Source organism: Meleagris gallopavo, chromosome 4 (assembly GCF_000146605.3).
Source record: "Meleagris gallopavo isolate NT-WF06-2002-E0010 breed Aviagen turkey brand Nicholas breeding stock chromosome 4, Turkey_5.1, whole genome shotgun sequence".
Lineage (NCBI taxonomy): Eukaryota > Metazoa > Chordata > Aves > Galliformes > Phasianidae > Meleagris > Meleagris gallopavo.
The window spans coordinates 23,303,131-23,325,839 of record NC_015014.2 but is presented as its reverse complement, the minus strand read 5'-3'; the positions used below and the strand labels follow the sequence as shown (position 1 = coordinate 23,325,839).

The 22,709-nt window shown below is 37.0% G+C and overlaps 1 long non-coding RNA gene across 3 annotated transcripts; it reads left to right on the top strand.

Annotated features, from left to right (window-relative positions):
• The first annotated feature begins 362 nt into the window (after positions 1 to 362).
• LOC104910629 lies at positions 363 to 20,028 on the top strand. Of its 3 annotated transcripts, XR_002114167.2 has the most exons (5): positions 363 to 450; positions 2,024 to 4,179; positions 5,860 to 5,915; positions 6,409 to 6,489; positions 10,806 to 20,028. It is a non-coding gene; the product is annotated as an uncharacterized LOC104910629 (long non-coding RNA). The 3 variants fall into 3 exon arrangements; XR_004159523.1 differs by lacking the exon at positions 10,806 to 20,028 and having other exon boundaries at positions 6,409 to 10,794; XR_004159524.1 differs by lacking the exon at positions 10,806 to 20,028 and having other exon boundaries at positions 368 to 450; positions 1,512 to 4,179; positions 6,409 to 10,794.
• Positions 20,029 to 22,709: the final 2,681 nt, after the last annotated feature.

Sequence of the window (22,709 nt, the reverse complement as noted above, 5' to 3'; positions counted from 1 at the left end):
ATTGATGACCAAGAATTCTGTAGGCTCATCTGACTGATATACTGCATTGTGTATTTTAGCACTAAGTTCATTAACACTGAAAGAAATACAAAATCTGAATAAAGATCAATCAGAAAAGACTGAAGGGCTGTGAAACAAAAACAGTTAAATCCCAAGAACTGCTTTGCTATTCAGATGAGAATATACACTTATAAGTAGCTAGTGTACAGTGTGCACCTGAGGTCATGATGAGCTCATCACTGATACGAAGACCTCAAAAAGACTCAGCCTCACTGGTCAGTATTCATCTAGAAAACATTTTGTAGGTTCTGTTTCTGTATCCAATGGCTTACGTTAATGCATGTTTTGTTTATCCTAACACTAGACTGCGTGCAAGGAAAAGCTTAAGGAGATTAAAAGGATGTTTCAGCAACTAACACACACAAATATTTCAGACAACTCTGCAGCCAGGTAATATTCTGAAGAAATCACTGCTGTTCATTGATTCATAAAATTTCCCTATCAAATTAACTAAATTGTTTTAAGATATTTTCCAAAGTGACCACACCTCAGTGAGAATCTTAGTATATGAAGAAATGGGAACATATATATATATATTTTTTTTTAATTAAAACATATATACATGTTTTTAATTTAAAAATTTTTTCGCGGATTTGAGTTAATGATTTTCTCTCCCAACTTACTGAGCCTACACTATCTGCAGTTGGTGTCTCCAACTGGTGTCCAGACTAAATTAAAGTTTAAAGGATGATTATATAGAGTTTTTTAGAACTGGATTGTACTTATGCACTTTAGCATGGATTCATGCAAAACTTCATAATTAAACTGTATGTTAAATTTGAAGTCCAAATTGAACAGTAGGTTTTAAAGGAAACTAGCTTACAACTGCTGAGTTCTATTTTACCATTCTGAGTTTAGTTTTGCTAGATATTTTTGGCTGATTTTATTTCACTGAATTAAATTTGCCAAAGTTCAGCTGAAGTAAGACATCAACAGATGTCAGAATTCAACAGTGTAAAAAATGTAGAACATTTCAGTTGGTTAGGCATGCACTTGAACTTATAATAAAAACAACAGGTGAGCTAGAAGTGGTTTAATGTTTTGTTGTCAGCTCTGTGTGCAGCTGTGGAAATTCTTTATTAATCAAGATGAGAGGCTTGGGAATGCATTCAATGGTTCACATATGATTCAGACATTTCACTAACCATACTGCTGTTATCTCACTTTTATGTTTTTATATATATTATTCCCAGAAACATGAGTTCTGAACTGTAATGCTTGGATTGGCGACATTGAGTTAAATTTTTAAGGTCAAGGTCTAACACTGTTGCTTAGAAGATTCAAAAAGTGTTATATTTATCTCTAGAATAAATGTATCAGGGCTGCTCTGAAAGAAATGCCTCCTATTTTATTATATTGGACAATGACGTTGGAGGCAGATGTTGGTGGTATGGCAGTAGAGGTTGAATCTTCCTTCCAGTATCCTGTTACATGTTGTTTCTGTGTGACAGATGGCAGCAGAGGGGCAGCCTGACAAAAGGCACCTGTCATGGAAGTGTACATGAAGCAAAGGTATGACACTGAATTCTTCCATGGAGAAAAAGTTGCACTCATTGATATTCATCAATGCTTTCTGAATGGTCATGGAAACTAAACAGTGGATGTGAGCGCAGTAAGGTGGTGAATGGTGTGGTTCAGCAGTGGTGAAAGACAAGCCACGTTCTGGATGATCATGCAGATTTGTATGAGCACAGCATGCAGGCTCTTGATCATCACTGGCAAAAATGCACAGCTAACAGTGGTGACTATTGAAAAACAGTGTTTTGTAGCTAAGAATTCACTCTGTCAAATAATGCTGTTATACTCTTTGTTTCTATTGTAATTTCTATTCTAAAAAATTTCTGTTCTAAAAAAATAGGAGGAATTACTATCAGAGCAACCTATGTATTATGACAGTATCTGGGAAATGATTAAAGAGGTCTAGAGTATTTTCTTAATCATTATCTTCTCCTGATTTATTAAGGCTTCTTCTACAAAATATACTGTGAATACAATACTGAGATCGACTGTCCACTGCAAAAGTCTCTTAAAGAACTTCATGTCCAGTTCTTTTTCATTAACTATACTTTGTCACAAAGGTAAGACAATTCAGTAAATACATACATACATACATATATACATAAACACAGTATTTCTCAAAGGTGATGGACTGGCAGCCATAGAAAACAACATGCTGAGTTCCTATACTGAAAAAAAATGCAACATTTGTATTTTCTTTCTTTACATAATAAAATATTTGTTGTTCTTTTCAGAGCTGGCCTTTATTTTTAAATGATTAATGAACTTTAAGATAAGATATTTTCAAATATTAAAAAGTCTGATCTCACTTCTTGACACTCTTCTTTAGCTGTCTTTAATATATATATATACACATATATATATTAATTTGACCTTTTAAGTGACTAGTATTGGAGATAAAACATGAAAAAGCTCTGTGGAGCTGACAGACAGCTGATCAAATATTGTTCAGTTTTTCTACCTGTATCTTAACTTAATGAGATGTTAAAAAAACCTCACCACCACCACCAAGAAAACCAGCATCAATCTGGCTTTCTGCCATTTATGTACAAAATATTCTGACTGACATAGAAATCCTGAATAAAATTAATGTATGATGTAAATGATGTAAAAACTGATGTAATTTTTTTTTCCTAGGAATTTTCATTCTTATAACATCACAAAAGTATGGAAAACCTTGATCCTTTCTTTACTGAATGTTTTGAAAAACAAAACAAATCAAAACAAAACATGGGAACATCGCTAATTAGCTTAGAAATTAGTTCAACCATAAATATCTGTGCACCTGCTAAAATAACAGTCTCCTTCTGGTATTTTCCGTAAAATACTCCTTTACTGTCTAAATCAGCGTAGGTAAATCAGCTATCTTTTAAGTAGACCTGATAGCAATTAAACTTGATTAATAGCTGCTGCAATTCCAAGGTATTACTCTATGTTTCTTTCAACCTTGTTATTAATATGAATTTTCAACTCAAACACAACATTGTAAAACATCATGGAATCTGAAGACAGCCTGAAGATATTCAAGAAGACAAAATGAGAGTAAAGGTCATAGATACCCTTCTAAAAAGTTGAATAAAAATGAACCAAGGGCCAAGAAGATCAGACAAAAGAGCTTCATCTTCTCTTTAACCAGACTTGAGGGTTAGTCTTTGTCAAGCAGTGATAAAACGGATTAGATCCACTGGCAGTGTGGCCAAGTTGATTCAGGTCTTTTCGTTGTGACAGCTTCCTTGGATTTATGTTATATGCAACATTTTTGTTCAGATAAACTTAATTTAAAAATAGAGCCCTACAGTATAATCATGCCAGATTCGTGCAATTTGGCTTAAAATGCACTGCAATGTAAAATCCAGACCACTAGGGGTCCAAGTGCACAGTCAGCCACGCGTTATTGTACACCTACACAACCTCCAAAGAAGTTTAAAGGAAACACCTTGAGACTTGTGTGGATTTTTATTAACCCAGCACTGTGAATTGATGGGGTGCTGGTGAAAAACAAACATAGGCATAGAAAACATAAGGTCTGCTTCACACAAGAGCTCTTTATTGACAGTTTATGACATAGACTTGAAATGGCCTGATACTGCTCCTACAATTTTAGCCTCCCAAAACTGACAGGCATTTTGAGACTTTGTTCACCCTGTGAGGGCTTGCCTTGCCTTGCCTTGTCATTGCATCTTTCTCCTCAGCATCATTCTGAAAATTAATTGTGATCACTAGAGACAATTGCACATTCTTCTTCCATCTCTTGACCTATATTTCTGCCAATTTCACTTTCTCAGTCTACATGCAGACCTACCTCAGGCTTGTGCCAAATTACACATGGATTACTAGTAAGCAACAGCGCACACAGTTAACTAAATCATTGAGCTGGCACACAAATTTCTCACCCATTTTGGTCCACATTCAAAATGGGTTGCGACTGAGGAAAGAACATATTCTGTTTTTTTTTGTTTGTTTGTTTGTTGGCTTGGTTTCTTTTCTGTCCCAGGAATAAGGAAAAGTATTACAAGCAATGGATCTTGAATATCTCCATAGAAGGAGACTCCATGACCTCCCTGGGCAACTTTTTCCAGTGCTCCATCAACCTTATAGAAAGTAAGTTCTTCTGTGTATTAGTACAGAATTTCCTACGTACAAGTTTCAGGCCATTACTCCTATTTCTATGCACCACTGAGAAGAGCCTGGCCTCATCCATTTGCCTCCCACCTCCCTTTAGACATTTATAAATGTTTATCAGATCTCCCCTCAGTCGTCTTTTCCACAGGCTGAACAGATTCTGGTCACTCAGCCTTTCCTCATGTGGAAGACGCTCCAGGATCTTTATCATGTTTTTGTCCCTCTACTGGACTCCTTCTAGGACATCCCTGTCTTTTTGAAATAAGGAACCCAGAACTGGATACTGAAGCATAAATGAAGAATAGAAAATCGGTTAAAAGTATAAATGCACAGATTTGTTATCAGTGTGTGTATTTAATTTGTTAGTAGTGGGGTGGGTTTTTTTGGTGGGTTGTTTTGCGTTTTTTTTCTGTTGTTTTTTCTGTTGTTTTTTTGTTTGTTTGTTTTTGTTTTTGTTTTTTTGTAGCCTTTTTGGTAGCATTCCTTTGATTTTTATTTATTCCTAAAGAGAACTATAAAGAAAGAGTATTTGGAAAAAAGGTGTTTTTTACTATTAGGAATTTGTAGGTTTTTTTACTTTTATTTGTAAAGCTAATAGGAATCAAAATGTGAAAGACCAAAATGAAAATTGAAGTTGCTATAGATGAAATCCACCATTAATTCCAGGTTTTACATTATCTAACAGTACTCATGAAAACAAAATTTAAAAGAGCAGTAAAATAAGTAATAAGCACACACTAGATTCTAGGGAAAATTTTACTCAACAATCGAGATATTCAGGAGCAACAGAGATTAAAATCCTGATGGAAAAGATCATTTACCTTAGCAGAATCCTGATAATAAATCTTGCCAAATTTGGCTAGAGCAATACCCTCCTAGCAATTGTATTTGTATGCTCCTCAAATTCATCTTTTAGTTGCAGTCAACATTCTGCCTTTCTTGGGCATGGTCACATTTTTACCTTAATTCCAAAAGTCCTCAAATCACAAGTGCCATTCAAGATAGCTTATAATGTACATAATTTTACTGAAGCTCTTAAAACGTGGCAAACAAGAGGACAGTCAGTTGTCTGTAGAAAATTTTTCTTGCTTTCAGCCTCCATATTGCAATGTCTGCAATGCAATACATTTCTTTTTAAATCGCTGGGTAGATACATAGTTGTTAGAACAACCATAAATCATTTCTTAGATAATTCTGTGAAATGATGAAGCACATGAAAATAGTACTGTATACATTACTTGTGATACTTGTAGTTAAGTACCTGGTATCTAAAAGTGGTATGCCTAAGAGAATAAGAAAAACAAAGGTAGCACATGTGGCATATTTTTACTACAATCAATACTTCAAAGCAAAGGGCTTTCCTGGTCCAGAAATCATTTATATATACCTACTTGTACTGAATAGTTTGTTCCTCTGTGAACACGGCAAACCTTACTCTAAACCATGTAAATTTTTAGGATTTGTAGCATCCTTTGTCAAGGAGTTCCACAGCTAAGGTGCCGAACTGCACAAATAACTTCTACCATCTGCTTTGTTCCTTATTTCTAATACTCAAAGAAACAGTGAACAATTTATGTCCTTTCACCTTCTTCATGCTAGTCAGTTTTAACAGTCTCTTTCATGTTGTGTCTCTCCCGTTCTGTTTCTTTCCTGTTGTAGTAGGTGTTAACAAGGCATCGGGATGTGACGCAATAGGACCTCCCCTGCTCTGCTATGTAAGTCATGACGCGCGCTCGAGGGGCATAGATGAAGCACGTAGGATATATAAGTCGCTGTTTAGTCACAATAAACGCCATTTGTTACATCCTCATATTGGTGTCTGTGTCGCAATGGTCCTAGCGAGGGGAGATTGCTAGCCCCCAGCGGACCGGACCTCGAGAACGGGGACTACATTTCCCCTTTTTTTTTTTCTTTCTAACAGCCTTTCCTTGCAGTCTGTTCCCTTCCTCTGAATACTTGCCATATCTATTCCATCTTTCTTTGAGATTCCAAGTTCCATTGGATTTGCGTTAGCATAATTAACCAAAGAAGAGGATGAAGTAATCTGTGTAGAGCCCTGTACTCATAGTGTCCTCTGAAATGCATGAAAATCATCACAATACAAAGATCTTCCAAAGACCTCCGATTGTGATGTAGTAAACAAAACACCAAACAAGTCCAGAATTCTACTTTCTTTAGATGTAATAAGCATCATTCTTTCATTTGCAGGTACGTAGCACCCAATTTATCCAAACAACTTTGAAGCACCAATAAGAGACAAAGAGCCATTCTGTTCTGGAGTTTGATAAAGTAAATACCTGAACTGTCTGGAAAAAATTGCTTGAGTCATATAAGAAAATTATAAAATCAACCTTCATAAAACTTCTACATCAATGCTATTTTTCATATCATACCATTAACTTCTGGATGGTGAAGCAAAACTGAACTCTGAGACCAGTTGCTCCTTTTATAAGATGACAGCTTGATAAGTTTCAGCTGATAAGTGTCAATATGTTCCAGGAACCCATAGGCACAACTGCTTTGATTTGCATACCATTTAAAGCACAAGAAAAATCTTGCTTAGAGAACAGTTAGGTTCTCCAGACTATTTAATATTACTGCTGCTCCTTTTTACTGCCTTCATACCTCAAAGGCATCAAATTAATCACGTGTGAGTAAATAATGGCTCAGAAGCTACCAAAAAAAAAAATTTCCTAAGGCCTAAGCTTGCAAATATAAGCAAAAGACAGGAGCTCAGAGTACAGAGAAGGAAAACTTAATAGAAATAGGAAGAATTTTACAAGTAAGTTTGAAATCAGGGATCCAGAGTCAAGATAGAAGAAGAAATAGAAAACTGGCTATCGGGGGAAAAAAAAAAGGAGAAGATACTTAAGATGACAAATTGCCCCTATTCCTGGCAAAGGTGGAAACTTGGGTGTGATTCTTGGCATATTTAGAGGATGAAAAGAATTACTGAAATGAAGAGTTTGTAGGGCGCTCAGGGAGCACTGAGTTATGAACACAGAGGAATAAAAGTGAACCTAGGCAAGTTTGGTCACTCAGAGTACAGGATCAGTTTGCAATTCCTGTACCATAGCTGTCTGCCGAAGTTCTGATAGGTTCTCCCACTGCCTTCAGTGTGTACAAGAGGTAAAATGCTTTGGGAAGGATGCAAGGTGATGCACAGCCCAACACAGTCTTCATGCTGAGACATCCACCTTCTCCATGTCATTACTGCCTCTTCTTCACAACACTTGGAACAAACTGAAAACTATACAAATTAAAGATAATTTTAGAGTAAATGCTCCAACTTATTTCATAAGGTGGTGTATGAGTAAAAAGAAGCTCCCTTGCAACATACAAATTAGTGTTCCTTGTCAGCAGCAGTGGGAAGATGACAGAGAAAGATAGTTGTGTGCCTTCATTGTGGATGCCTAATTTTGCAGTGATGCCCAGTTTCTCAGGACCTACTGTATCCTAGTCATCAAAGAGCACAGAAGACAGCAGTCCATGCCAACTTCCATATGCAGTACATCTGATAACTTTCTAAGGAAAAATTATGCACTTTAGGAAGTGAGTCTGATTGTCTTGCCACAGAAACCACACAGGAGATGGAACCTCATCATGCCATTATTTGTCTTTGGCCAACTTGGCCTTTACCTAGTCACTTGTCTCAAATATTTGAGATGTAAAACATTGTAGAGTATCCTTCTGCTGCACTCTAAAAAATGACCTCATATTTTGAACCTGGAAGTATTAGATCTGTGGAAGAATACAAGAAACTGAAGTCACTACAGTAGCAGAAGTCACAGCTTGAAACTGATCGAGGACCAAGTGGGAAGGCAGGGCCAACCCAGGGGAACTCAGGTGTATGCAATGTACCCGAGTGACCAGAAGGGTAGAGCCAGGATCTACCTCTTTCCAGACATCATTTAAGGGTTGACAGTAGAGGTGAGGGTGTCTTGCTGGTGATTCCTGTGTGCCTGAGGTCTTCCAAAGTAAGTAGGAGCTTTCCTTTGTTTCTCTGTCTGCAGTTGTATTTCAACAAGTCCTCGCTTGCTGCAGCCTAGGACTTTGCTACTCTGCTGTCACTGCTGCGCTTTCTATTGTGTTACAGTATTACACACTACAAATATAGAAGAATCATTTTCATGTTACCTAGAGTAATTAGTCCTCAGTTCTTAAAAATTGAAGAAGTGCCTTCTAAATTTCAAGGCAAGAACACTTGGTGTAACTCAAAGTATTGTAGAAAATCAGCTGAATAACTTGAACTCTTCAATTCTATGCAGCTGGGCAGCGTGGACAGCAGTACTATACTGCCAGCTGGCTTTATTGAGTTATGGTATGTGGTTTTTAAGGATGTCCATACGAGATGTTAAGGAAAGTTGGTATGAATAACTCAAGCAGCTTTCCAAGCACTGCTTTTAGTAGCCTAAAAGGGATGTTTATAGCCTAACATCAGTTGCATATGTGATATTTGTTTATAAAAGGTATTGAAGAGCTTATTACAACTAGAGAGGATTTAATCATTACAGAAGTATTTCAATTCATTAAAGAGAACATATGTGTCTTGGAAAACTTCTTATGTAGAACTCAAGTGAAGAGAGGGGGAGAAACAACGATATTTTACTCATTAAATAACTCCTCTGATGTCTTCTTCTGAACTGTGCAGAACTGTTCTGAACAGAGCAGTTCACGGAAAACACATTTGCATCAGATTCCAGGAATTGGATTATTTTAGTATTCTTTGGTGGAAAATGAAGGCTTGGCTGCTTACCAGATTATTTGCTGTATGATAAACGTAAAAGTTTTACTAGCTCTGATGGATTGTGGATGATCATTCCCGAGAAATTTGATCATCACTGAGACTATTGCAAAAATTGAAGTGATTCTACTAGTTAAGTAAATTGTGTGAGATATCAGTATATAAGAAGGTAACATTCAGCATATTTTTTTTTAATAGTGAATGAGAATTTTGCTTACATGCCTCCACAGTTGTCAAGATTTCTTAGAAATAACATGAAAATTATGCATTTTTCAGATCAGTTGCCTTTAAAGCTGAGCTTTCATTTATTGTGCTCAGAGTAGACTAAACTGGCAGAATCCCTCTAGTCAACATAATTTCCAGATTTTATTTCTGTTTTGCAAAAGGCTTATACCTCCTTATTTTAGTGCTACGAGAAGTTGTATGTTGTTTTAGCTTTATTATTTCCAGGTTTAATACTGCTGAGTGGTACCAGAATTTCCATATCTCTGTGCAACTACATAAGTCTGGGCTGTCCATTCCAGAATCAGAGTAATTTCATTCTCCTTTCATGCAGTTTCTGTCAGTATACTCTCCTAGACACTGTTCAGTATACTTACTTCAGGTTGGCAGTCTATGCACAGTTATAGCAATGCAGTTGGTATGTGAGTTATACTTTGGATCTTCAGAAGAATTCTTTAGAGAGTGGAGGAGCATGTGCTGAGAATTGTTTCTATCAATGGGACCATTAAAAGACTTTGTTTCTTTACTTAGCTACCTACTTTGACAAAATTGGAAAATATTTTACATCTCTCACACGTCTCACCCTGGAAAAAAAAAAAAAATCGAAATGGAAGTTATTGAGGAAGTAGAGGGAATGACTGGTTTTCTGACAGAGATACCAACAGAAAACATAAGTTAATAAGACATTTCCATAGGAAAATTCCAGTCCCTTTATCTCTTACTGAGTGAGTCACTTTTTCAGAAGAATGTTTGTGTTTTCTCTGTAAGCATTTAGTCCCTGTTATCCTCATATCTCTCCTGAAAAGATTTACTGTCACAGTGAGTTCAGTGGAAATTCATAGAGGAAAGAGGCACCCTAGGAGAGAATGTTTTGTAGAGGAGACTGTATTTATTCAGAGGAATGTTTTGCAAGATGCTGGTTGATCCTAGAAACACAAAGTGGCCAACTCCTCTATGTCATGATAGTAAAGAATGCTAGATCACCACACAGAAGTCAGTGAGGTGTTTACTTGTTTGTTTAAGTAGATTGCATAGATAGATCCTAGATCCAACCACAGTTCAAGTAGGCTTTAAGTGTCTCACTCTGGATCTTAGCAGATTTTAGAGGAAAAATTCCTAGACCAGTTAAATCCAATATATACATTTCTTCTATAATTCATGCAATTCAATTTTTCCAGTTTCCTCATCACACCTCAAATGAATTCTAACTACTACCCCCAGTGTTTCTAACACAGTTTTCGTCAAACCAAAGAAGGTAGAAGTATGTCTGGCATCTATGTGGCTTGGATTATCATCTTATGGCAGCATAGCTGACATAACTAAATTAATTTGACTTAAGAAATCAGAGAAGTCTTGAACTGTTGTCTTGTAGATGACAAACCAGTGCCTTATCAGCTAAGCTACTCAGATCCTGTCCACAGCACTCTTAAGTGCAATTTCATCTAAGTAATGTGTTGCTGAGTCTAACGTCAAATGAATCCATCCCTTTACAACCTTCCCTAATTAAAGGAAAAGAAGAATAGACATATGAGCAATCACTGAAAAAGCTGTAGTATATTAGTACTTGTCATTTTTCTAGAAATTTGAAAGTGATTTTATTATTAGGCCTTTGTGCTGAAACAATTTTTTTTTTTCACAGTTTATCTGAAGATAGAAGGGCAGACTCTACTATTCCTCCTTGAGGAAATGAGTGGTAGGTCAGTGCTGAAATCTATCCATTCCACTGGGTTTATTAGAGAAACAGTATCCAAATCATACTAATTTAATCCTGCATAAAACTTTAGTATTTCCCGTTAGTTGGCCACAGCCCAATTTATACATAATTAAAGTCACTTTAAATTGTTAACCAAGTAAACATTTTGAATGTGAATGAGCAATGAAGATTTGAGTATTTCTTTGATCTGTAATCTATTTTTTTTTTATGTTTATTTGCTTAGGGAAACAAAGGACTTGTTTGAACAATGTTATTTGAGCCATAACCTTTAGAGTTTTCTTTTTTGGATTTTTAATGGCCTGTATCACTGGAGGGTGCCAATGGTATGCTTTTAAGAAAAAAGTGCTATATAAATGCAATACACCTCTTCAACTGCTGACTTCTGGTTAACTGGGCAAAGTGTTCAGATGCTATAGGTCACTTCATTTAGCATCAGAAATAAAGATTTCTTTGACCTGAAAACACTTCTTCAAGCAATATATAAACTACTCTTTAGTGTCACATCTTCCCCATGCCAAATCCTTAACTCCTTGACATTTAAAGTTACATTTTCCAAAAGCAGATAGGCAATTGAAATCTTATATCCTGCTGTAGTTTTTGCTAGTCTGTCATCTTTTACAGTGCAGAGTACATTCCCAATTCACTTGAAGTCATTTAGCATCAGGTATGAGAAGTTGATGCTTCTAGCTCTTTAAAGGTCTTAGTTATGGCCTTAGTCCCGCTAGTATAGGATGGATCTTAGTCCTGTAACAGTTTAAAGGATAGCAGACATATCAAGCATTATAACATCTCTGCATGAAAAATAACCTTTCTTTTTTAAAAGGAAAATGTAAACAACAGTAGCAGAAGTCCCTTATCCAAAACCAAACAAAATGGAAGATTCCAGAAATAAAATTGCCAAAAATTTTTGTCATTCCACTGCACAAAACAAAAATACAATTTCCTTCTTTTAATTTAACAGGCTAATTAGAATTTGTTTGTTTTTTCAATTGTTAGCAACACTACCGATTATTGTGAATTTGAAAGCCAATTCAGAAATACTGAGTCTTATCTGATATCAGATGAATGCTACATGCATATAGTACAGTGACTAATGAAAACTCTTTGTTTCAAAGGTAATGAAAATTTCAAGACTTTTTTACATAAGTGAATTGGAAATCTAGACCTAAACAAAGATTATTCTTTATTTACACATACAAGCTAGGCATTTAGTCATGTATAAGACAGTGATTCAAATAATTAGTTTCTGTAAATATGTGACCTGTTGCATTTCTCTTGCTCGTGATTTTTATTTTCATTTGATTTTTGAATTCTTAGTCATATTCCCATTTCCTTGCACAGAAAGGGTTTGCTAAACAGATTGCATCTCCCATTGGAGTTCAGCACATCTTTAATTAATACCAGATCTTCAAATATATTCAGAAGATTCCCATTAGAAAGATCAAGAATCATTTTCATCCCAGTTCTCCAAAGGAAACTTTGAGCAGACACTCTCACCAATAGTAACATTGACACATTAACTTTCTTCAGCCACCTCGCTCAGACTACTTAGTCTGGCTCCACCATGGCTGGAAGCCTTAATCAGATATCATACTAACGAAAGCTATGTCAGTAATGATGTCAGATGAATGGTGGTCACATGGCAACAGCCTCATTTGAAGCAAACAGTGCCACACTTGTTTTTAGGCTACTTTATGACTCGGCTGAAAAATGACTTTGTTCACAACGAAACACCACTAAAGTATGAGCTGTTACTGTAGGATTTTAGCACGTCTACTATTTTCTCAACATTCTTTTAATATACCTAGCTAGACAAACAGTGTAAATATCATTAAACTACACATATTATCAAGCTCATCAATCAGCATGTAAGCTAAGCAGATGAAAGCTTGGCAATCCTTTCTGGCATTTCAAATACTCAATAAAATGGAATGATGGAAAGTGTATAAAGGAGAAAATATTTTAATTTTGCACTCTAAATTGGCTTATACCCTATTTACATTTGTAGAATATGGCAACTCAGTTACCTCTCCTGAAAATGTTTTTCCTGTCCCTGATGGGGATGGCAAGGGGCTGCACAGATGCTCAGAGAGCAGGATAACAAAGTGTATTCCTTCTGGTTCCATTCACATTGCAACAAAACAGAAGCCTCATAATCTTCTGGCATTTTATTTAAACTCTTGCTCCTTCTCTGGCTTCTGAAATCTCTTACTATTTTCATTATGCAGTGTTTTTACCCCCTGTACACAGGTTGCAGACAAGAATTATTCTTTCACTGCAAAGCACAGGAAAGACCATTTTCTCAGAGATCCTAACTCGACTGGGAAGTAGGCAGTGACAATTTGGAATGCGGCTTCTCTGAAAATCAGACACCATATGACCAGCCATTCCTCTGTGCTTAGGAGGAGGTAAATATCAAAGCCACCTACCAGAGATTAACGTAATGGAGAAAATTTGCAAATTGCCATGTTCTGAGGCATGCAGCTACATTTTCCTATGACTGTTACTCTGATTGCAATCTCATGATCAGCTTAAGATAATGGACTGCCACTGATGTTGAAAAGTAAAGTCCCCATGTCCCTGCTGGCTGCTCCTCCCCTGGCTCTGCTACCCATCTGCAGCAAGTAGTGTGGAAGGTTGCAGGAGAAACTGGCACAGGTTTTGCACAGATGCTTGTGTGACCACTGAGGGTATGGGTGTAGGGTGACAGAAAATGCCTGAGAAGTAGGGAGAGCAAGACTGCATCTCTCACTGACATCATTGGTTTACATGTTTTAAATTCATCATGAAGCTGTGGTATCAGCTTGTAGTGAGAGCCTGAAATCCAGATGGGGTCACAGACCTCTCTGCTTGGTCTGTAGTGTCTCTTCCATTTAAACTTACTGATCAGGAAGGTGGTTAAAAATTGTGTTTATCCAGCTGGAGAGCAGGAATAATGACAAAGATAACAAATAGGAGCTAACAAACTCCAGAATTTAAAACATGGAGTGATCAGGAAAAAAAAAAAAATTTAGTAAGTCCCTAATAAAAATGAATCTGTGAAAATCAAGAACCCTCAAGGAGAACACAAGAAAAATGTTTAGATATTTGCTGAGTGTTATTCAGTTATTCCTTTACTGCTAGCGTGAGAACATGAAATAGGAGAGTCTGCTACAGAATATTCTACTCATAAGGTAAAATTAGCCGAATTTTAACTAGTTCATAACCCTGGAGCTGTGCTATCATAGTCTTTAAATTAACACAAAAAGTCTGGAAAAGCTATCTTAATGCAAGTTTCAATAAACTACAATAGATTCTGGTCACAAATTGTATATCATTCATACAATCAAAGCTTAAGCACTGCTATTATTTTCTGTTCCCTTCTGGCACCACTTAGCAAGTTCCAAATGAATGAATTCTCTATTCATAGATATGTACTGGAAAAGAATGCAGACTGCCTGAATTGAAGAATAGTGTGCATGCTTCTCTTACCTTCCTCTCAGCTCCTCTGAAATATACAGAGTCCTCAGGAAAATGCACTGATTTCACATTTCTGACACAAATTTGCTGTATTTTTGCCAGGCATTTGTTTTTCATTTACATTTTACCTGCTTTTTAAAGATCGTGTGAGCCTTTCTAAAGCCAGAAACGACCAGTCTTTCCAAGTGTAGAAAGTACTTCAGTGAAATATGTGTTGGGCCTACTGATCGTAACAGTATCCCAAGGCATGAGATAGCCCATGGCCCAACAAAATAGGAGTCCAAAATAACTTTTATAGTGATTTTCTTGGGGGGACTGAGAAAAGAACTGTAGAAATAAGGAGAAAGGTGAACAAGCAGAAAGATACAAGTGATAGCCTACTTAGAAGAGTTCAAAGAAGTCCTAAGAAGGGCTTATGAAGCAACTATCATCTGAAAACAGATCAAGGTAGTTAAAACATCCAAACCATATGAGCTTTGAAAGGTTGTGATCCTGTATAAGAGAAAGAGGATGACTTACAACTCTATCAAGGTTTGTTTTCTGCTTATACTCACAGAAGCCTACAGTCAACAGAAGCCCAAAGACTTTCTGTTTGAACCTAAATCATCAGCAACTTTTTCTAAATAAAATGTTTTGTCATCAGTTTTGGATCTTAACTCCGATACTTGTTTGTATCTGGCAATGTTAATGGAATGAGCTGCGTTTAACAATAAAAAAAAGGCTAGAGTAACCAATAAGGAGCCAGGATAACCACATCAGGGCATGCCAAAGGTTTAAACTAGTATAGCAGACAGTGGCAGATCTCTAGTAAAGAGCATAAGAACAGCCATACATATGATAATGTTTCCCTAGAATATTTTTCCATCTTCCATTAGAAAGATTTCTATACTAAGCAGATACAAGATGGCAGAACTTCAGTGCATTGATGCAGATGGAAGTAAAAAAGGCTATCATGAATATTATATTATCTCCTCTAGATACGTTTTGTATACACCACTTGCACTTTCATAAATGCTAACGCTATTGAAGATTAGCAGAATTATATGCTGTGTATGTAGAGACATTTGTTTCTTTTTTCTTTTTTCTTCTAAGAAGAATATAACAGACTCGAAATTAGACTTATGCTTATACAGTAAATATAGCACAGTTAAAAATACATAGAATATTACTGATTAACATGAGCATTATAATACACATGTTTTACGTGATCATTGGCTGTTCCCCTTGACCAGTACACCAGATAAAAATTGTCTTTTAATGGAAGAACACTGTACAGAGACCAAAATAGAAACTGCTAAAACAAACAAGATAATTATCTAAATTTTATAATATCAGTCATAAAACGTCTGCTTTTTCCCTTTATGAGGTTCATAGATTAAATTTAGGGCAGATGTTTCATGTAATTTACTCAGAAAACAGGAAAATTATTTAAAAAAACTCATAAAGCCTACAAAAACACAAATGAAACTAATCTAAAACATATGCAGTCTACAGGTTTCAAGGAAAAATTCATTATTCCTATAGCTATGGACGGGGATGCTTAGGCGATAAAACTATATCACACTTTTTATAGTATCAGATATCCTGAACTGCTTTGTACGAGCAGAGGCCCCTCTACATATAGGGTGCATGAGGTAGCTCTGGCTGCTTTCCCAAAGACAAACTAAGAGAAATGCAAACCCTGCTCCTCCTGCACTGAAGCCAATCTACTGTCTGTGATAATAGAGAAGTACACGCTGCAGCATGAACATTGTGGAAAAATACTGCTTGGCAGTATCTTGTTACCTATCTGTACTCTGTAAAAATGGGAATAAGAGCAGGTGCAATGCCTTTAGTACTTCAAAGAGAAATGTCCCCGCTGTTAAGAGAAACTGAAATCAACTTCTCTATAAATGAGTTATCTATGGCCAGGAAAGCCAAGAGATTTGGAGACAACCTTCATAAACATTTTGAAAGATATTATTCTCGTTCAGTATGAAACACAAACGCATTGAAGCCTCAGAAATTGTTATGACAAAAAGCTTGAAATTTTCAGAACAGTTCTACTAAAGAAACCCCAGCAAAAAATATATATGTACCACTGGCTTGTGTGTTTTTAGATCCAATTTTTGGAGTGTGAGACTTATCATACAGAAAGCAACAGAAGTGCATCTTTCCTGTCTGTAATGATAAAGGTACTGCTCCCTGTACTACCGGTTAATACACTTGATGAGAGCAGGAAAAAGAACTGCACCACTAGATGTAACTGAAGGCCTCATGATGTCCCCATAAATACATTAGCAAACAGACAAAATAAAAAAAAATCCAAATGCAATTTAAATTATCAGAAATCGTGAAAATACAGAATCCACATATCCATTACTTTTCACTAATATATGAACAAAAAGAACCAACCAAAAAAAAAACCTTTTTCACATACACAAAATTTGGGAATAAGGCCTAGGCATCAAAAAATCTAGCCTACTGTGTTAGTAGGGTTTTAGGGTCACAAGAGAAGAATAAATAAGCAAAACTTCATGCTCAAAGACTACCCAAAGCAACAGGAAAAAATCAACTTCTTGATCCTCAGAACTCAAAGAGATGTGGTACCTCCCTTTTTCCAGACTAAATCCAACCCTGACTCAAGAGCAGATCAGTTGAAGAACAAATCCCTGTGGTGCCGGGTCTGAACAATTTCTGTGTAGCAAAGCTTTCATTTCCAAGAGTTTACCCCTTTACACACTGTTCCCGCTGGCAACACATCACAGCCTGTTTTTGAACAATGTGATAAAGGGGATTTGGCATTGTAAATGCATACTGTGTGTGAGATACTGAATGAAAGTAGCAAAGGAATGGATGAAAGCTTCTAAGTGTTGCCTAGCCATCCTGTGTTTCATCTGAGAAAGACCAGTCACCCACAGACAGAACAGCAAACAAGTACATCTCAGAATCGAGGTAGTAGAAATTAACTCAATGAAACTAATATGTACTTTTTTATGCCCTTTTATGGAGCAGAGTTCCTTTGAAGGCACATCTTTGCACACCAAATATTAAAGAAAATGTTTTCAAATGTGTCAGCATAATAAAAGCTGTGGGACAAGTTGTCTTGCAGAATGCATTAGGTTACAACAACGCAGGGAGAAAAGTGTAAACAGTTTATGATGAGTAGTGTTAAAGTAGTGCAAGACAAATGAAGCCAGGTACCTGATCTGAGGTAGAAGAAACAGCTAGTCCACTTTGATGAGGCTAAAACACGTGATCTCAAATAGATATGGCCAGAGCCTCAGAAAAAGCTTCAAAAATAGTTTGCCTAATTCACATGTCAGTTCTTCCACAGGCCATAAATAAGGTTCAAAGAGTAATAAAAGCAGGCAGCAGACATCAAATGCATGCAGTCGTAGAGTAGCCCTAGTAAAAGTGCATTACTACTTTTCCGCCACACTGAAAAATTAGCAAGTACTTTCTTCATACCCAAGTATGCATATACATACATACACTTTTGAACATTTATACAGTTTATTAGGTAATGCATCTACAGGCAATAAATAAAGTTTTGTAAACATTTTCATTTCACAATTGTTAGTGGTAAAGGGAATGTTTGTGGTACGTGGTCATTGTGCAAACAGAGTGAAAATGGTGAATATAAACAGTTTTACAGAGTATCAGAGAGCAAGAGGAAGCTGCAAATATAGAGCATCAGCAGCTGTTCTGGGGCAAGGCAGCCGCTCTGGATTCAGCTGTACTTGGGCAAACAAGCGGGTGTGGGGATGCGCAATAGAATACAACTTAAAAAATAGCTAAACTCGTAAGTGGATGGGAAGGATTGGTTATCTTTATTTATTTATTTATTTATATAGAAATTGGCTTTGTGCCTCAAAAATGTTCCTGGATAATCACTTGAAGAAAACACTGAATTTATTTTGGTGTTATTGACACTTTCTCAATCCATTTTCCATGAATGTTTGGATTACTGGTAGGAAAGCTCGGAAAAAAAGAGAACCTAAAACTTATACAAGAACATATGACATTTCCAGACTGTACATGTATTACAAGATCCAAATTCTAAGGGACACATTCATTGCTCCACAAAAATAATAAAATTACTAGGAAATATGCATTCAGACAAATTTATTTATGAATACCAAGGTTATGTTTGCAAAAAAGTATTCAGCAAATAACTGGGAAAACAAATATTTTGGAGAGCAACCATGGTGGTTTGTGGAAAATTTATCAATAACTAAAAAAAAAAATCAAAGATATTCATAAAATTTCTTACTCAGCTATAGTCAGACTAGGTTCTTATGTTGCTACCAGGGCTGCCCTCTCAAGTATGTTGTCCCTTCCTGGAGCTCACTAGGGTGTTAATTCATTGCCAACAGAATATTTTTATGGTAACTAATGACTACGTCTTGTTTTCATCCTCAGAAACATAATCGGGTGGAAGTAGTTTACCTTTGTGGACGTTTTGATTAGTCAGCCTTCACCCTGAGTGTCTCATAATGCCTGTGTGACTCTGCTTAGAGCAGGACTAAAACTTGCTTGAAGCCCCAGTCTCCTCAGCCTCTGCTCACCAATGGGTTTTCATAAATGCTTCTATTTTAACTATCAGTAGATTTCTTTCTGTGACAACCAGAAGTAAATATGTTATATGTTCTCCAGACAGCTGCTGTAATTTATTGTGGAAGACAGACTCGGCAGTATCAGTGCTCCATAGTACAAATAGTGTAATATAACTGTACTAAGAGGGAAGAAAATTGATTTTTAACTTTAGCTAAGCTAAAGAGAATGGGTACAAAAGTAACTTTGTCTTGTTGATGCAGTGTACTACACACAGATTAGTTCAGTTGGCTGTTTTGGCTAGGTTCAAAGAAGAAGTGCCACTCTCTCAGACCAGTGTGTGTCTCAAGAATGGCAGATCCAGAGGAGCCCTCAGTAGGACGGAGAGAAAAATATGCCTTTGATCCACCCTTATTGCCAAATTGTGTGAGCTGAAGCTTTTATTCAGCTTGCAGTCTGCCTTAGTTTTTTACAAGACTGAGAAAGGTTGTTGGATCAGACTGATGGCGCTCAGAGCAACTGAGGCGCACAGAGCATCCACTTGTGTAGCAAAACTGCCTTTATCTTTTCAATTTATTTGTGCTGTTGGTTATTCTATTCATGATTTGAATACAAAGCACTTGTAATAGTAATAAATTATTTCAGTGTGTGAAATGCCTTTTTCGGGTTCCTTGGACATGATTTTCAGAAGAACCAAGATTCAAGACTGCGATCAATAAGAGAAACAGAAGTAGTACCTTCCACCATTAGTGTCTGTGAATCATGTGTAACAAATGACTAGCACACTCCATTGCTGACATGTTTGGATAGCAGCCAAATTTCTGTCAAACTTCACATGGCTATCCTTGGCCTACCAGGTTGGCAATACTAAACTCAAACATTTTGGGATGGTTCCTGTCATGTTCCAGTCTGGAGAGTGGTTGCCCGTTGCTCCCCTTCTGTCACATTAAGAATAGATTGGATGTAGGCATCATTAACAATATCGAAGAGACTTCAGCCTGGGCTTCCTTGAATAAACCTTAAAGGTTTATTCTACTGTCTTCCTGCTAATCGCCTATTTCTCAGTAATCAATAGTCTTGAAAACAGGTATGGAGAACCCCAACCACAGAATTACAAAACACTAATCCTGCACTGAATCAGCATCAGATAAACATCCTAGTACCATACTTGCTAACTTGTCTTGTTTAAAATAATATAACTATCAATAATGCTTTATTCAGTATGTGTGTATATAATAACGTATACGAGGCCATTATTACAGTGTTCACTGTGGAAATAATGCAGTCATACAAAAGACACATTGCTCAAAATAAAACCTAAGATAAATAAAGGAAGCTATAAAATGCTCTGCTGGGCCCACTGCTGGACCTATTTAAAGTCAATGGCAGAGTTCCCACTGACCTCAAGCAGGAACTAGCTTCTTTTTTTCTCAGTAGTTTTGTTTAGGAATAATATACAGACAGACTGGAAAGGTAGGATGAAATATCTGGGGAAAGAGACAAAAACTGGGATAAAGGAAAAAGAGATAGAAGTCTATGAGGGATACGAGAGAAATGTATTTTTAGCATTTTACATGGTATGTAACAAGATTTGCTTAGGGCTTTTTATTTCAGATTTTCCATGTTCTGGTTGTGTCAGAATACATCTAGTATTTCAGTGCTTACATTTTACTCCCAGTTCTTTCCACTCTCTTCTCTGTGGGCATTTCTGTTGGCCTCCAAAGGCACGCATTTTTTCTCAGAGCAAAAAATGTGTTTGCTATTAAATATAATGTGTAAAACTTACAATGCTTTCAGAAAAATAATGCTCACCTCCAAAATGAGGAGAAAATGGTACATAATCATGCATATAATTCACAACATTTATTTCCCCAGTAATTAATGTTGTCAGATTTTTCCTCTGCTGACTAGTCATAACTGAGGCGCGCAGAGCTAAAGGGCAAACTCACTACTGACATAAATGGCAGCCACAGCCGCTCCACCAAAGCCATCTCCAATTAAGCCAACCATTACATTTGCTTTAAAGTATGTTATACCTTTTAAAAGATAGAAGCAAGCCTAGGAAACATTGAGAACTTCTACTAATGCTGTTTTGTGTTCATCCCCTGCCCTTGCCCAAAGCCACTGGGTTTGCACTGAGGGCGGCTGAAGCATGTGTCCTGTTTACCCTCACAATTAACGGAGCAGGACTGGGCAGGGGAAACCAAAGAGTCTGCTGCACTTAAAGAGCTAAGGGGAGGTGATAACAGCCTCCACTCCGTTAAGGCTGGCTGCCCAGCTTTACTGAAAATGTAGTGATAGATAAAACATAAATCAACATCCTTATCATCCTGGCTTCCTTGCCTGCCAAATGGGGGTTTCATTTATCAGCGACCCACGGGTCCGCTGGCGGCCTTTACACTTACAGCTGGTCAGTGGGGCGGGCCTGGGTAGGAACTAAATGGCTGCTCTAAAAGGCGCTGGTGTAAACAACCCAGTGAAGGGCTTCCTTGAACTGCTGGTTACCTGAGTGTGATCCATCTCCCTCATGCACTGCCCCAAGAGGGGCAGCGTCGCCTGCGTCTAGGAAAGAAAACAAACAAAAATCACCCTGCATGGCCAGGCTGGAGAGCACCAAAAGCCCCCAGAAGGGCTGGGTTGTAACGGGAGGGCTCGAGAGGTGAAAAAAGACCTCAAGAAGAAAGAGCCTCTGTAAGCAGTGGCAGTGCACCCACAGGTTTCAGCACATTTGCTCCAATGTCACAAAGGGCCTATTGCAGAAATTGAGGTCACATGTTCCAAGGGCTCCAATGTCACCAAACCCTCTAGAGAAGATCACATAGAGAATGATTTGGTCTTACCTTGCAAACCAGCATTCTGCGTTAAGAGTGGGTTGCACAACACGTAGTGATTTTAGAAGCATATGTCCCGGTTCATGACATCATGGGTAGATTTGTGCATTAATCTCAGCTCAGAAAATAGGAACCAATTAAACCAGGCCATGGTGATGGGAGGGTGGGAATCCAGATAGCGAAGTGCTCCAGTTTTCATAGCTACGGGTAGGCACTGACATCATCTCCCCTTACAAACACTTAGCAAAGATGAAATTAGTCTTTGGATCTCAGTTTATTTCTGCACTGAGATCTACTGTGGCAGATAACTTCCCAAGAATTTGAAGTGAGGCAACTGTAACAGTTTATGTCACTATCAAAAAGTGTCAAATGCAGGTGAGTTTGACAGGTACTAGCTCAAGAGTTGTTTATCATGTTAACTAAATGTGAATTAATTCTAAAATTATTCTTATCTTTCCTGTCACAGTAGCATTTGGTTGTAGAAAGATGAAAGTCAAGCTTTATTTCATTTAGAAAGCAAATTACTCTGTATCTTTTTGGGTTTAGGAAGCCCCAGCTTCTGGTAACAATTCTATGAATAAGCTACTGAGAGTAGAGGCAAATCGTAAAGAGAAAGTGAAGACACCATGTCATTGCCTACGTCACTGTCATGAAAGAAAATGAAGCACAATATTATCTACATCTAGGCCAAAGAAAAAGATATATTTTATAATGAGATTTTTGCTCGATATTTCTTTTTTTTTAAAGGTTTTTTTTTCTAAATTTCTTAAAATATTTGAAATTTAAAGAAAGAAATCTATTCCTTGTGATGGGTTCAGACTTGCATATTTTAGGGAGATATTCATAATAAATTAGATAGGACTCTTGTCTCTGTATTTCCAGTAGACAAATTTGTTTCTGACAAAATCCCTAGAACCAAGAGAGCAAGGACAAAAGCATCCAATCAGAACATTTGCTTATAGTGTTTTGGCAAGGTTACCCAAGCAACAGGAATATACTTACA